The 16,520-nt window shown below is 41.9% G+C and overlaps 1 long non-coding RNA gene across 2 annotated transcripts in view; it reads left to right on the plus strand.

The window, feature by feature from the left end:
• Nucleotides 1-2,244: 2,244 nt before the first annotated feature.
• The window catches only part of LOC119150422, an 80,889-nt gene continuing 66,613 nt past the window's right edge, over nucleotides 2,245-16,520 (plus strand). The window contains exons 1-2 of one of the 2 annotated variants that reach the window (XR_005105056.1): nucleotides 10,712-10,827; nucleotides 15,161-15,216. This is a non-coding gene — a long non-coding RNA (uncharacterized LOC119150422). Of the gene's footprint in view, nucleotides 2,502-10,711; nucleotides 10,828-15,160; nucleotides 15,217-16,520 lie in introns of those variants that run through there. The other variant, XR_005105057.1, reaches the window with a different exon arrangement.

Below are 16,520 nucleotides of genomic sequence, written 5' to 3' on the forward strand. Positions count from 1 at the left end.
TCCCTCCCCCCTCCTCGGCCTCCTTTTCCCCCCATCTTCCCATCAGCAGCAGCCCCGTCTCCATGTCAGCTCCGTGCCCCTGCCTGAGCTCAGCTGTTAACAGAAGTCCCTGGTGTAACATACAATTACATGGTTACGAATTATGGGGCTCTGTTTAGTAACCAGACCTTTGCTTTACTCCAAGTGGCAGAATGTAAGTAAACTTGAAGCTTTACTTTCTGTGGAAGTTTAACGGCTGAGGCAGGGAGCTACATCTGTGTGGAGAGGAAGCTGGAAAGATTTATGGAAGGAAGGTAACAAGAGCTTGACAAATAGTGAAGTTATCCCGTAGAGGATCCCTGTGCTCCTCTCAGCCTGCCTTCCTCGGAGCCGGAGCAGCGCCGGCCTCCAGGGCTGTTCAAAAGGGCTCTGCAAACCCGCAGCGCGGCGGGAGAGTGACAAACGCAGCCAGAAACGTGCTGGCAGCTGGGACCTCCCCGGGCCCGTAAGCTGCTTCTAGCTGGAGAGGAGTGGGATGGAAGGGCGAAGGAAATAATCCGGGGGAACTCCAGATGAAGAAGGTGCCTGGGCTGGCTGCCGGGGCCTGCACACCAGTGGGCCCCCGGGGGCTGTCCCACCCCAGGGAGAGGGCTCAGGCAGTGCTGGGCTTGCACTTTGGTGCAAGATCTTAATGACTTTGGCGTATTTAGGAGTACCATAGAAATGCTGTTAAGTTTCTTTATGCAGGATTGAGTTCTTCTTAGAATGAGATGTTTACATTTTCCCCCAGCTGTTGGTTTTTGTTGTATTTTCTGTGAATGTGTTCAAAAATGCTTCCTGAGAGAGCTGGGGTGTCCCGGTGCCCGTGGGGACCCGCGCCAGGGGCCTCTGGGCGGGAAGGTGCATGGAGGTGCCCGCGGCCCAGCCGGCCTCGGCGGAACGCAGGAAGAGTCGTCTTCCACTCTGGCACGCCGAGTACGCTGTGCACGCTGTTTGTCCTTCTCTAGCTGGTACTGGCCTAACATGGCTACGCTGCTCTTGCTAATGTAGCAGATTTATCGGGAGCAGATTGCCGGTGCTGCGGCCTGGGTTTGCCTTAGGAGCCTGCTCAGGTCGCGAAGCTCAGGAGAGCAGTGGGTGACCTGGGCAGCTGGCCCTTCATACCTGCGTGGGCTGACACTGTGGCCTCCAGCACCTTCACTCAGCACAAAGCTTGGAAAAATCAACAAGTAAAACCTGTAACAGGCTGAAGTAGATTGACTAATGCAAAGTGCTTTTCTTCCCCTGATGCAATTATGAGCTAGTTCTTCGTTTAAATAAATACGTTTTTTGCCACTAACATGCAATACCTACAATTCCTCGTTTGAAAGCTGTGGTTTGATCACGCATTCGTGTGTGCAGAACGTATATCACATATGCATTGCTTCTGTCTATAGAAAATAATGAATGTATAGAAAGAATAGTAGTGAAATTCCATAATTTCACTACATAAAGTAAAATTCCCACAGCAGTGTTGCTGAGCAGCACTGAGAGCACACACTTAACATAAAAACCATTCCAGAAGGAAAAACATGTCATATGTATGATGCAATATGATAAAGCTAATACCTGTCTTGGAACCTGAAGTTTTGGATCTTGTGATTTCTGTGTGTTTAGCATTTTCAGATGTTGTGATAGCAATCTTTTCCATTAATTTGCCATCTAGTTGCAAAAACAAAGCACTGCTTTTGTTTTATTTGTTTACATTTTATTTACAGCATTCCTGCTTTACCAGAGGTGCGTTAAATTATTAACAGGTTATGTCCATGTTCACAGAAAAGCTAAATTGAATCCAGTACAATGTGGGCTTATTAAAAGACTGGCTAACAGATTCGCTTTGCCCACAAAACTGTGCACTGTAGTCTGGAATATTCCTTTTCCAATTAAAGCTATTTATTTATTTTGATTTCTAGCAGTCATGGTGAATTCTTGTCAGTGGTATTTTTTTCCACAGAAATGCTCTGTATTTTTGCAGGAGTAAAACTGCATGTTTAATTGGTTATTTTAACACCTTTAGTGCAATATCTTCATGCTTTAATAGGGCTATAATTTTTAAATGTAGGTCCGTTATTTTCTATGGCATGAACATTGCCAGACTTCTCAAGTGTCTTGCTTCTCACTGGTGTCTCTGATTTCACATTAAAATCCCCCTTTGTCCCTCCTCAGTCCCTGCTGATGACCCTTATTAACCAGAAGGATTTCTAGAGCTGAAAAGCTTATCAGGTTAGAAAAGGGCGTGTTACAAAAACGTGCTTTTATCAGAACTTAAAGTAACCATCACGGTAAAGAAAGAAAAGCCTGTGGTGTTGCACTGGGCTGCATAAAGATAAGCATGCCGTAAGTTAGCTGACTTTTTCTTAGTATTTTTTCTGCTATGGCGGGATGAAGCGTTAGGAAGCATTTAAGTTTTACTCCACTGAAGGGCATGAACTCTGCGCAGTATCCTGCTTACCTAGCACTTGACTGAACCTTCATGTCATCAGGTCAGTTCTTATAGATGTTGAGAACCAGGTCATTTACCTACTTTTCATATGTGTTTGGGGAAGCTCAGCTGAACTCTTGCCCTCTTTCTGTCCTATCTGGTAGAAAAGGATGTGAGGGACTGAGAGAGGAATATCTGTATGAATGGCTTATGCTGAATGCATGAGGACAGATACTGCATTTGTGTCAGCTGGTGTCACGCCATGGGCTGGCAAGGGGGACTTTGTTCATTGACACTGGTTGGAACCTGGGTTTTTGAGTTGTGCCTCTTTAGATGGCAGTTTAATTGATTTCATCAGAGCAATTAACGTAGTTTTGCACAACTTTCTATGAGTAAAGTTAGCAAAATAGGGCCAATTATGGTAAGAAAAGTGTTACATTCTAAAATGCAGTGTGACTGAAAAAGGCTAGGGCTCATGGTACGCTTAGCCACTGAATGGGGAACTGACTGGGAAGTGCCAAGGGCAGAGGATAAACATGATGTTAGGTGTGTAAGGAAGGAATATCAAGTATGAACAGGAAACTGATGTTTCACATCCTTCAATGCTGGGGAGATATTTGCCGGAATAATAATGAATCTGGCCAGAATATCGTCAAGAAGGATACTGAAAACCAGGGAAGTGTTATTACCCTCATCACAAATCTTTCACCAAGATTTAACAAAGGTAGTTTCAAGTCTATAAATGCACCATAAATGTAGACATGTAAGAAACGATGTATTTTGATTCTCCAAGAGGAGATTAAAAGGTGAACTGATTATGATTTACACTTACGTAAGGAAGATATTTGTGGAGATAGGTCTTTAATACAGTGGAAAAGCCATAATGGGATCCAATAGTCAGAAAATAAGATGGACAAATAAGATGTGTGGTTTTAGTATTGAGGGTAATTAATCTACAAAATTTAACTGGGAATATGATGGCTTTTCAATTGCCTGGTGTCTTTGAATCAATAGGATATTTTTCTCAGAGATGGGCTATAGCTCACCGAGACATTGTACACTTGATGCAAGACTCAGTTGTTAAAGTTCTGTGAGGATAGGAAAGGTCAAGCTAACTGATCATATCAATCATATGATATCATATCACATAATATCATAGCATAGCATAGCATATTTTATCATCTACCCTTGTACACTTATGAATCAATTATGTCATCTTGTCCAGCTCTACGTTTTGATTCCTGTTTTTATCTGACCTAAGTTTGGGTATAGAGACTTTATGCACAGTAGTCTATAAAATCACGGAGAGGGTCAGCATTATTTCTTGGGAAAATTTGTGAACTGCTCATTTTTCTGCATTTCCGTAGTAGTGAACATCAACTGTAAAGCAAATGGACCTTGAAACCCACAGTAATCCCTTTGCTGCCCTGACCAAGTGGTCAGGTGGTATATGATAACGTGTGGCTGGGTTCAGGGTCCACTGTCTCAGCCTGCATAGACATGCAAAGAGGACGTTTTTGCGCAGCGTGAACCCCTATAGCAGTAGTTCATGCTGAGCTGAATATACAAGAAGATTTGCATTTCTTCTCTGTTAAACACTTCATTCTTTTTAAAGTATGTCTTCTTTCAAACAATACTGTAAGGGAGGAGTGGAAATAGAAAAGACCAGTCTTAGGAGGGTTTTTTCTTTGTAGCCACTTAAACCAAGAACATAAGTGAGGATTAAGCTATCTGAACAAATAGAAGGCTGATTCTCCATAAGTTGAGACATGTATCAAAGCAAAATTAAAATACGTCCTTTGCAAAAGTCTGTCATTATGTTGCTGGTGCTTTTGAAAACACTTGTTTTATTCAAAAGCTTTGTTATAAAATCTTCGTGGGAGTAAGGAGATGGCTAAGAAGTAGTCCCCGTAAGCTGTAATTGCAGAATCATAGATGTAACAATTATTTTTCTGCTCTTGGAGTCTGCACAGGACTGCCTTTCTCTCATCAAGGATTATAATAATGAAAAAATTACAATCATGTTGTCAGAGCATGGCTCATACTTTAATTCAAAGTATGTGGGCTTAATTCTGGCAGTGGTATAACTACAGTGAAGTTTATTGAAGTTACTCCACAGAGGGATTAGGTGCTGTTTGCCTCCTCATGCCTCTGCTTTCCACTCTGATAAGATACCTTTATGTAATCAGTCAGGTTTTTCAACCATGGGTGAAATATTGACTATAATATTGTTTTTATCATTTCAAGCCGCAACTTAATTTTTGTTTCAGTAATATCTTTTTTCAATTGGTGACAAACTGTGGTATGTTTTTTCTATTTAGGCTGCAAATATGCGATAAATACATACTCCTGGAGTAATCAGAAGCTGAACTCTAGTAATTATGATTAATACTGTTTGGAAATAAATTGTGTTAATTTCAAGCTTAATGAAATTCCAATAGTCGATTTTCACCAAAAATTATGCTTGCAAGATCGTGCACCACCCCCCATCTGTGATGAATGTATTCATGTTACAGTGCTTTTATTTGTGAGGAAATCTCAGCTTCATTTTGCTTTGCAATGCAATTTATGGCATGAAAATGCTACAATCCAGAACTGTGCACTCCTCCTTTCCAAAGAGCTAACACATGATTTTTGACTTGCAACAAATCCATTGCCTAAAATAAGAAGGAAAAATTGGGGTGGGGTGGGGCGGGCAAGTGGGGGTATTTCAGTGGGGGTATCTCTAATTTGAAAGTCTTTAACGTATTACCAGTGAAGAGAAGCAATATATTCTGACACCTCAAGCACAGTAATATCTCCTGTGTCATCACATTACAGAGGGATTACATGTATTTAGATATCCTTTATGGGATTTAAGAAGAAATGTGAGGCATATGTTGTACTACTCTTAACCCTGTGATGTAGAGGCACCTAGGGAAGCCAAACTGATAGCTGTGCACATTTATAGAGGTCTTCTGATGCTTGGTCAGTGCAGCACAGAGTGAGTTTTCTGGAAAACATAACTTCCCTGAACTGTTCCAGTAGCAGCACGGAGTGTTTGTGCACCCTCCGAGGACCATCTGCGGAGAGTGAAATGGCGTTTCTGGGGTAGGTGTGCAAGTGTTGGCTTGTCTGCAGGGGCAAGAGCACAGTAACTCACTATGGTGGGAACAGGGGAAGCAATGAATGGTGTACAGCCCCCGTCCCGGCTATTTATGTGTTACTACCTTCTATAGGCCAAGCTGTAGGGTGTCATAGCCTCTTTTCTTGGAGCAGCTCTAGAGCACACCAACCAAGCAGGATGGGGGAGTGTTACCTGGCAATGGAGGGATAACAGGGGATGGTCCCTCCATCTTTTGCAGAGAAATAGGATTTTTCCTAAGACCTTGGAAATCCAGTTGTTAGTGGGTGGAGAGTGATGGGATTTTCTTGTCTATGTAAATATACTTTAGTTTTGACCTAAGCAGGTTCTAGTTCCATGTTTGTAACACTTTTCCTGTGGCAATTAAAGTAATTATTCAGTATTTGATTGTATAAAGCTCACCTCAATGAACAGCAAAACTCCCATGGGTGTCTGTAACATCAGGTATTGCCTTCTGTTCTTTGGGTACTCCCAGTCAAATGTGTCTTGACTTTGGCTGTAAGGCAGCTTCCAGGCTCTAATGGTTACTCTAATAGCTACAGAGCATCCCCCACCCTGGGAGCTTTGTTTATCTTTCCTGTCCCTATGTCCTCTTTGTCTCAAACTCTTGACAATGCTGTCAGTTGGTGTGGCTATTGTGTTTACTCTCTTCAGTTTCCCTTTGAAAAGAAGGACTTGGAATTTAAGTCATCAAACCCATGGTTTTGACAATACGAAAAAAACCTTCATCTAATAAACTGTATGTAGAACAAAAATAAGTTCAATGCAGTAAGTGAATGAGTTAAGTTTTGTGTCACTGGGGGAGTGTTCTATAAAAGCTGTGACAGGGATGAACATTATTTATCTGTTTTCATGTTTCATAGTTTCTCAAACTGCAATGCCAAAAAGGCCTGTTAGGATCATCTGATCTGGGCCCCTCCTGCATAAATAGAATTTCACCCAGTAATTTTTAAGTCAAGCCTGATAATTTCTTTCTCCAAAAATGTAGTCTTTTAGCAGCTTTGTGCTTCTTAATGGTTATTATTGATTTAAGCATCCTCCATCCTGCTCTTAAAAATGCTTTGTTTAAGGAAGGAAAAAGTACACTTTGTTTCTTGGCTGAACAAAATAAGCTTCTTTACTCAGCTTGGCATTTCTCTCCTTTCTCTGTAACAAGAAACTTCTGCATAGCAGCTCAGGGCATTTCAGGGAATATTCTCAATTGTCAGTAGAAAAAGCTCTATTGATTTCAGGTAACAACTGGAGAAAAAAATAGAAAAAAGAAAACAGGAGAAGAGAAAATGTGAATACCTGGCATATGATTAGCAGATTCAGCAGCTTCACTCACTTCTGAAATTGTTTATAGACTGAAGGACAGGTTGATAGCAATCACTCACTTCCTCCAAAATAATTATACTGTCCATGTCAGCTTTGCTTATCCTCGCAAAACAGTTTGAAGAGTTGACTCTCTGAGATATTTATTCCTCAGTCTAAAAGACAGGAAAAAACAGTGATAGTGGCATGAGTTTTCAGAATTGCATTTGAGGAACAAGCAGGACGAACTGGAAACGTAGGTCAGTTCCCAGAACTATGATATTATTGGTATTAGTGAGACTTGGTGGAGGGAGTCCTACAATTGGGGTGCTGAGATGGTGGGCTACAGGCTGTTTAGGAGGAATAGGCAGGGCAAATGAGGAGGAGGTGTTGCACTATAGGTAAGAGAGAGGTTTGATTACACAGCCCTTACATTTAGTAAGTGGATGATGTAGTGGAGAGCCTCTGGATGTGGATTAGGGGGATGGAAAACAAAGGAGATGTTGTAGTCGGTGTCTACTACTGATGGCCCAGCCAGGACGTCAGCACTGATGAGTTACTCTATAGGCAATTAGGAGAAATTTCTGGATCAGTAGCCCTTGTGCTTATGGGGAGATTTCAGCTTCCCAGACATCAACTGGAAATATCATAGTGCTGTGATGAGCAGGCCTTGCAAATTCTGGGGGTTTGTAGGAGAGAACTTCCTGTCACAGGTACTCAGTGAGCCGACTAAAAGACTCCCTCCTAGACTTGCTGTCTGTGAATAGAGAGTGGCTCGTGGGGAATGTGATGGTAGGTGGCTGTCTTGGCCACAGTGATCACAGAATAGCTGAGTTTAAAATTTTCAGTGTAATGAGAAAAAAGGACAGGAGAGTTGCTACCCTGGACTTCAGGAATGCAAACTTTGAGCTTTCACAGGGAGCTATTTATCAGAGTTCCATGGGAATCTGCTTTTGAAGGCTTAGGAGTCCATGAGTGCTGGTCATTCTTTAAGAACCACCTTTTAGAAGCACAGGAGCAGGCTATTCCACAGTGTTATAAGTCAAGCAAGCAGTGCAGAAGACCAGCTTTGCTGAACAGGCAACTCCTCATGGAATTCAAGAGGAAAAAGAAATTGTATGATCTCTGGAAGCAAGGTCAGGCTTTGCAGGAAGAGTATAGAGCTGTGGTTTGTTTATGCAGGGACAAGACATGGAAGGCCAAAGCTCACTTAGAGTTGGAATTTGCCAGTATTCTTTCAGATAATAATAAGGGTTCTTTTAAGTATGTTAATAGGAAGAGGAAGTCTGAAGAAAACATTGGACAGATCCTTGTTGAAGATGGTCATATGTCTAATAATGATGAAGAAAAAGCAGAGCCATGCAATGTGTCTTTTGCCTCAGTGTTTAATAATACTGATAGACCTTGGGCTGCCAGTCCCCTGAGTTGGAGGACCACTAATATGGGAACAGCAGCTTTTCACTTTGGGACACTGAAACTGTAGGGACCAGCTGTGTCAGGTGAATGGACCCAAGTCCATGAGGCCTGATGGGATTAACCCCAGAGTACTGAAGGAGCTAGTGGATGTTATGGCAGGACCCTCTCAATCGAGGTCTTGGCAGTCTGGGGAGGTCCCCACTGACTGGAAGCTAGCCAATGTTATTCTTCTACAAAAAGGGCATGAGGGAAGACACAGGGAACTACAGACCTGTTAGTCTAACGTCAGTTCATGGAAAAATTATGGAGAGGATTACACTGAGTGCTACAGAAAGACATTTAAAGAATAATGCAATCAACAGGCACAGTCAACATGGGTTCACAAAGGGAAAGTCCATATTGAACTAATTTGATGTCCCCTGCCTAGGGGATGAAGTGGATGTAGCTTTTCTGGGTTTTTAGTAAGGCTTTTGGTACTGTCACTCACAGCATCCTTCTGAAGTTGTCCAGCTGCAGGATGAGCGGGTTCATGGTGTGCTGGGTGAAGACCCGGCTGAAGGGCAGGGCTCAGAGGGTTGTAGTGAATGGGGCTACATCTGGCTGGTGACCGGCCACCAGCGGTGTTCCTCAGGGTTCAGTTCTAGGGCCAGTGCCGTTCCATATATTTATCAGTGATCTGCATGCAGGAGCTGAATGCACCGTTAGCAAGTTTGCTGATGATACCAAACTGGGAGGTGCCGGTGACTCTCTTGAGGAGCAAGAGGCCTTGCAGAAGGGTCTAGATAGATTGGAGCGCTGGGCTATGATTAATGGGATGAAATTTAACCAGTCAACGTGCCAGGTGCTGCACCTAGGACGGAGGAATGCTGGACACAAGTACACATTGTGAGAGAAGTGGCTGGACACAAGCCCCGAGGGAAGGGGTGGGGGTGCGGGCTGACAGCGGGCTCCATGTGAGCCAGCAGGGTGCCCCGGCAGCCAAGAGGGCAAACGGCACCCTGGGGTGCGTCAGACACGCTGTAACCAGCCGGTCAGGAGAGGTGATTATCCTGCCGTATCCAGCCTTGGTGCAGCCTCACCCTGAACACTGCGTGCCGTCCTGGGCCCCACAATTTGCGAAGCTGTGAAGGTCCTTGAATGCATCCAGAGGAGGGCAACACAGCTGGCGCAAGGGCTGGAAGGAACGTCCTACAGGGAGCGGCTAAGGACTGTGGGCTTGTCTAGCTTGGGGAAAGGGAGGCTGAGGGGCGACCCCATTGCTCTCTACAGCTGCCTGAGGAGGGGAAGCGGAGAGGGAGGTGCTGAGCTCTTCTCGCTGGTGTCCAGCGATAAGACGTGTGGGAATGGTTCAAAGTCCCTCTGGCAAGAAAGTGGAAAAGGTGAGGAGGTCCACAGCCCTAGCTAAATAGTCTGAAAAAGAATATAAGGAATAGAAAAGAAATGGAAAATATAAGTTGTGAATACTAGAGGCTTTTGTAGTGATATACATTTTTATACAGTTCTTTGAATTTCAAATCTTAAGTAGCATAATGTTACAAACTAACCATCTGTAGAGTTAGGGCAAAAAATATATAAAACCAAAGGAACCACAAAGTAAATGGTGTGTGTGGACAGCTGTACTGCTTATGTTGATGTTTGGTTTTACTTATTCAGTTAACAAATGGGAAAAGAATATAAGGGATAGCAGCTGGCATAAGGCATACCATTCTCTGTTCTTCGTTGCTTATTCTGTGTCTCCTGGGAAGGATATAACGGGCTTGGCTGGACCTGATAATCAGGAGTACTGTACAGCAAAGGACCCTGTAAGTGACACCACTGCATTTGTGATCGAGTATCAGTACCTGTGCTGGCATATTATGAGGTGAATGCTGTTCTGCAGATTTGTACCTAACAAACATGAGAACAGAACAAGTGGTTGCTTGTATATACATCTTAAAGGTCACTAGATAAATTTGCAAATATTTATTACAAATAAATTATTGGATTTTGTAAAGAATTTGATACAAATGATGGCTCTGTAGTGAATACAAGATTTTATTTCTCTGGAAGGGCCCAGTTAAGTCATAAACTACAAACCCCCAGTGCAAATGGCTTATGAACGGCAGCAGAGCTCTAGGAATGAGTTCATTTGTTTTCATTTTGGGGCCATCTGTTGTTATTTCTAATATGTACTTCTTAGCTTTCGCCTTTGATCTTTGCAGTTTCCAGTTTTTTAAACTTTTATAGATAACAGTTACATGTTTTAGTGATGTAAGTGAAAGGATATTATCACTTTAAGTGACTTAGTGGGAGCTTATTATTAGTTTACTACCCTGAGAATTGCAAATAAATAAGCCGGTAAGTAAATATTATGGAGACATGGTTGTGTCTCTATACTTAGGGGTTGTGACTAACTCTGTGTTTCAAAGTTGATTGTAATGTGCTCCCTCACGGGAAAGTTCACTAAAACCAAAGCAAGATGCCTAATAAATCACACATGAAATGTCTTGCTGGAGATTAATCCACTGTGCAAGCTCTGAGGGTACTCAAAACAAGGCTGGACTGGAGTGCAGAGGTAGTATTTTACCTGCATGTATACTTACCCTTTTTTCTTTTTTTCTTTTTTTTTTTTTTTAATGAAATCCTCAAAATTATTTTCTGGAATAGTGCCAAATATATGCATGTGAACTAAAGCAGAATGAGTCACTCTTGCAGTAGTGACTGGGATACAAAACAACTGGTGGGATAGCAGTTAGCACTCAATCTTTTCTTCTCTCTATCTGTCACTTCCCACACTTCATTATGAACTGGTCATGTTCCTGAAATGAAAAACATACTCTCCAGGAAAGATAAAAGCAAAAGGAAGTGGTATTTATCTGTCTATCATCCTTTCATTGTTATTTCTTAGTCCCAGTCATCACTAGAGCTTATTTCAATATTCCATTATCACTGGTTTATATTCTCACTAACATTGCTTTGCAAACTTAATGCTTCAAATACTCCTTGTTTTTTGCTAAAGGAAACTCTTTTTTAAGCACACCTAGCCGAAGTCACATCTGCCCAGAAAACCTGCAGCCTGGATGAACCTATGCTGAGAACATGTCCCTTTCTTCTCTAACCTCTGCCTGGATCAAAACAAGTTTTAATTCACTGTGTGATGATTCAGGACTCCTCTGCTTAGATTGTTTCTCCCCAAAATCCAATGCAAGAAGGCAGGGAATGGGTTTGGAAATCAAAGTCATGCCAGGAGAGATTCTTCTAGTCAGCTGTAAGCAGCCACAGTCCAGGCATCTGTACCTGCCCTAGGTGTGTAGTGTACCTTTACAGGCAGCAGGAAGGAGCAGCAACACGAGAAGGTGCTGATTATTTCATCTTAGAACAGGTGAAAAAATAAATCAGATGACTCATGTCTGAAGGGGGCCACTCCCTAAAAGGAGGTTGGAGTGACTGGCTTGGATGCACATAGCTGCTGTAGGTGTGACAGGTCCTATGGTCGCTGGCATATAAACAGAAAGCTCTGTGGCTCAGATCCTCTGTCACTCAGAACAAAGCAGAAGGCACCATTTTGCCATTATAACTTTGGTGTGCCCCATTTTTGACCACTGTGAGCGGTTCTGGCTCTACATCAAGGAGGACATAGGGGTGTTAGAGCAGATGCAGAGAAGGTGTAGGGCAGCTGCCTAATGAGGAGGGGTTAGCAGATGGGGGATGCTTCACCTGGAAAGGAAAAGGCTGAGGAAGGATATGACTGAGATTTTCAAAGATTTCCAAAGTCACCAAGGAGCTAGATAAGGTAAAGGCAGAACTGTTGCTATTCACCAAGCCCTGTACAGTTGGATCTAGAGGACAGCATCAGGAGCAGAAACGTACCTTCCAACACCCCTACGTCAACAGCTGCAGGTGCTGGGGTACACAAAGAAGAGACTGTAGAAAGCAGCCTGGCTTGTGGGCTGTCCTTAGTAGTGTCTCTCTTCTTGTGCAAGTTAGAGGCATGATACTAGGCTAGATGGATTACTGGTGAGACCCAGTGGGGCACATTTTAACGTTTCCCTTCACTGACTGTGTAAGAAATGAAGAATAGCTGTGCTCCTAATTTCTATTTCTTGACAATTAATATTGTCTGGCATCAGTCCCAGGCTGGGTGCTCTGAAAGCAGCTACCTGTGATGTTGGTCTGACTTTCTGGAACCACAAGGGTCCACCAAGAGCTCTGTCTTTACTAGTGAGGTTTTGTTCATCAGCCTAAATGACCTGGGAGAGAGCAAGTTCTCTCTCCTCCTAATGAAATCAATGAGAATTACGGGCACTGAGTGTATTCCAGCAGGTGTTCAGCATCCCACAAGGTCAGCCACTTGGTTAATAGACTGAAGCTGTATAAAATGGTGTATGCTATTAGCAGCCAGGGGAAAAATCAAAAGGTAGAAAAGGACATTGGGCAGAGCTGTCAATTACATATTGGAACAAGAAAAGAGAGAGACTGTAGCACTTAGAGCAGAAGGGTTTAGACAAAATAGAAAAAGGCGCTAAATGTTTATTGCTGTCAAATTTATTCTACCTTCCAGAATACTAAGTATTTTTAGTAATGAAAAAATTCTGCAGCTTCAAATGTACTAAAGAATCTCCAGTGCACAGTCACATTGCTCAGTGATACTGAACCCTAACTTGCCTCCAAGTTTGAACATATTCTGGCTCAGGTTAGACCTACATATTTAAGTAAACTTGACTTGATTTTGAATGCTTGCATGCACAAAATAAGCAAGTCCCAAAAGCCTGGTCAGCTCAGGTCAAAACAACAGTCCATAAAGTTTTTGAAATGAGTAAAGAAATTTCACGGAGCTGGTAACCTCCATTTGACCATTCACCACACCAGTCATATTTGCTAAACTTAATTCATAGCATCTGTACAAGCCTGTGTCTCACAGTAGTGTAATTAAATTCATAGAAGCTTGTCATACTTTTAACTTTGCAGCTGGGTGTAGCATTCAATAAATAATACCAATCTTATACCACAAATTGACTCTAATGCAAACAGATACAAAAATCAAGCCTGTTCAGAAGAGGCTATTAGTCACGTAATGGAAACAATAACTGAGTTAGAATTGCTCAGCTAATCAGCACATGCTTTAGTATCCCATTGCTTTTTATTCTGAGTTCTAAGAGACCGTATCAGAGGTTAAGTTATCAAGTTCAGTTTAATTTTTCTTCAACAAAAGCTTTAACTGTGAAGGACTGCGAAGACCTACCCCATGCCTCATGGTCTGGGGAAGGCTGTGCATCGTCTGTCGGCAGCAGGAGCTCAGTGCAGTTGGTGCTGTGCTGAGGCGCTCATCATCTGACAGCAGTGGTGGAATGCTGCCCACAATAGTGCTCTCTGAGAATCAATTACGTGAGTAATTCTGGCAATTAGTAACACAAACCCTGTGATATTGCTATACATGGTTTGGCAAGATATTAACGTTGGTAAATTCGTAGTTCCTTCATTAAAAGTGGCTGTGAAATGCATCTACCTCTTCATCAGAACTGTAGTGGTGGGTTCTGGGTTGCTCTGCTCTTCTTCTGCACAGGCAAGGAACATTTTCCACCCCTCTCAAACCCTCTGGGCCAAGAAGAATCTCTCCCAGATCTCCTTCATTTTAACTCTTCACAGTACTTCTTGCATTGTGCTGGGCTAAGGTAGCTTTATAGTTTCTCAAGATCAGGTATTCCTTTCTCATATTTGATTACTGAGCCTGTGAATACTTCAGGGCATGCAATATCCATTGCCCTAGCATGGTGGTTTTCTCACTTGGGCTGAGGCTGCTGGGTGCTTCTGCAATAGGAAAAAGACGATATTTTTCCAGTTTTCTAATCATCTGATATTGCATTCCGGTATCAAAACTCCCCTGAAGTAATTGTTCATCCTTCTGATCCCTAATTGCATTTATCAACTCAGTATGAAACCTATTGCTACCTGGAGCTTTGTCTTCCTTTATCCAAATATTTCCTCGCAACTATTTTCATAATCTGCAAAAGCACCTAGAAAATATATCCTCACAGGAGGCACTGTTAGAATTCTTCTTAACAAATACAGAGAAAAAAAGTCATTGAGTTTTTATGTTACATTCAAAATTACTGTTAATATGAAGGAGTATTTTTTTCAGCATACAAATCCCATGCAACACTATAGGTTGTGAGATAAAAATTGTTTGTATATTATTAAGTTCATGCTGTTTTGAACCACAGAATCACTTTGGTAATATTTTTCTTGGAAAATCAATTATATATGAAATTGTGTAGCAATTTAGTAACATAAACTCAGGTAATAATATAATTAAAAAGAAAATACTTACTTGCTGCACAGGGTATTTTGTATGCATCTTAATTATGTACCTTTGCTTGCTGACTTGTATTATGTTTATAACCTTTGGGTAGGTTTAGCATCAGGCGGATAGGAAAATAATAAAAACTGATATCATAGTTAGACTTTAGTTGTAATTTGAAAAATGATTGGTATCTAGATCTTCACTGCCAGTGGCACTGTGAATTAGGAAAATGGATTAAAAAAATATTCCTCAGCTTGTAGGTCTTACATACTAGTGTAACGAATCAGACCTCAAGTATCCAACTGATCATGTTTTAAGTATTTTAGGCCAGATTGGTCTAAGTAGCGTAAATAGTTTGACTCCAGCAAAGTCAAATTCTTCATAGTATTTGTCTGCTGTGAGTCAGCTCTGAATTTGACCCTTTGTTTTATTGTTCATTTTAATGGAAAGGACTTTAGGAAATATTCTTCCAAGATATCTTTACAGCTGTAGACATGTACAGGGAAAGATTCCATTTTTCTTATTTTATCAGAAGTAATTTCTTTGGTTCCTGTCTCAGCATGATCCTCTTTATACATCTTTTTGCTTGAATTAACTGTTTTATTAGGAGCTGAAGACGATGAAATCACTACATTCATTCTCAGCATCACTGAAGTAAATGAGGTAAGACTTAGCCAACTAGCCAAGTGAGGATTTCAGGCTGATATATCAATATTCGTCAAAGTATTTACAGACTTTCAGAGTCATTAATTAGCTGTGGCATGTTGAAGATTCAGTTCAGTGAAGACAAACAGGCTGTATTCCCTTCAAAAGCTGGATGAGGTTTACTGCAGTCCTGACCTGAGGATTTGTTCTGCGTTGCATAACAAATCAAGCACACTGTGATTATAGCTCCACATTAATCACTTTATGCATTGTTTCCTTACCAGTCCTAACAAGTTTTTTTTCTCTAGGACTTTTAAATTAAGTCTAAAATCCCTGAAGAGGACATGTCTCCACTACTCAGAGAGCATGGGCACTTTCTTAAAGGAGACTGCTTCACTAACATTGCCTGAGTTTAGGTGGGCATGTCCAATGAGTAGATGCCTAGTTTCCTGTTGTGGTCACTGCCAGTCTAACCAAGACGATCAATGGAATTTATTCTTCTGACCAAATGCAGGCCAAATAAGCTGCTTTCCAGACTCCCCTGTTAAACTCAGATGTACTCATGTATGCTGTATAGACCTTAATATGAGATAAAAGCAACTTTTGGTGCCTAAAATGTAGGTGAAAGTCAGATACCCATGTTAGATAGACTTGTTCTTTAAACTTCACCATTATGAGAGGCAGCCTGTTGTTCAGGGATATATGATGGATGCCTTATGTGGCAAAGACATGTTTCAGGTATTGGTGGAGTTTGCTGATGTTGTCACGTGCCCTTTTACTCATTTTGAACCTGCTGCCTTTTTTAATTCTGTAAAGGTGATATGTTATGGTTTCCTGTCTTTTGACAAAAACTTAGCCTGCATCACACCCACAGGAAAAAACAACCTGTGGTGGAGGTGGGTAGACCAGAAAAGTGGCAGGTCAGCTGGTCCAGATTCCATTGTTGTCTCTGTGCAGGGTGTTTTACTGTCCAGTTTGAGGTCTTTGGGGGTGCCTTACCAGCAGGGAGCTCTGTTAGTGGAACAGAGGCAGGTGGTGTGGTCCTGTCCGAAAGCTGCACTGAATGCACCCCTTCTTTTTGCCTGCTGCCTTTTTTCAGGCTGTGCTTTTTTCATTGATAATGCTTCTTTTGTTTACATGTCCCTGTTGCACTCTGGTCTGAGGTGTTTCATTGGATTCTAACCTGAGAAATTTCTGCCAGTTTGTTCAAACTCTTACCACCAGTCTCTTCCTATAAGGTGCTGGCTTGAGCTGTGGTCTGACATATTTTTCTTTAGGTTTTAATATTTGAAAGGACTAAATAGATCCTAGATCTCCTGGAT

Source organism: Falco rusticolus, chromosome 6 (genome assembly GCF_015220075.1).
Source record: "Falco rusticolus isolate bFalRus1 chromosome 6, bFalRus1.pri, whole genome shotgun sequence".
NCBI lineage: Eukaryota > Metazoa > Chordata > Aves > Falconiformes > Falconidae > Falco > Falco rusticolus.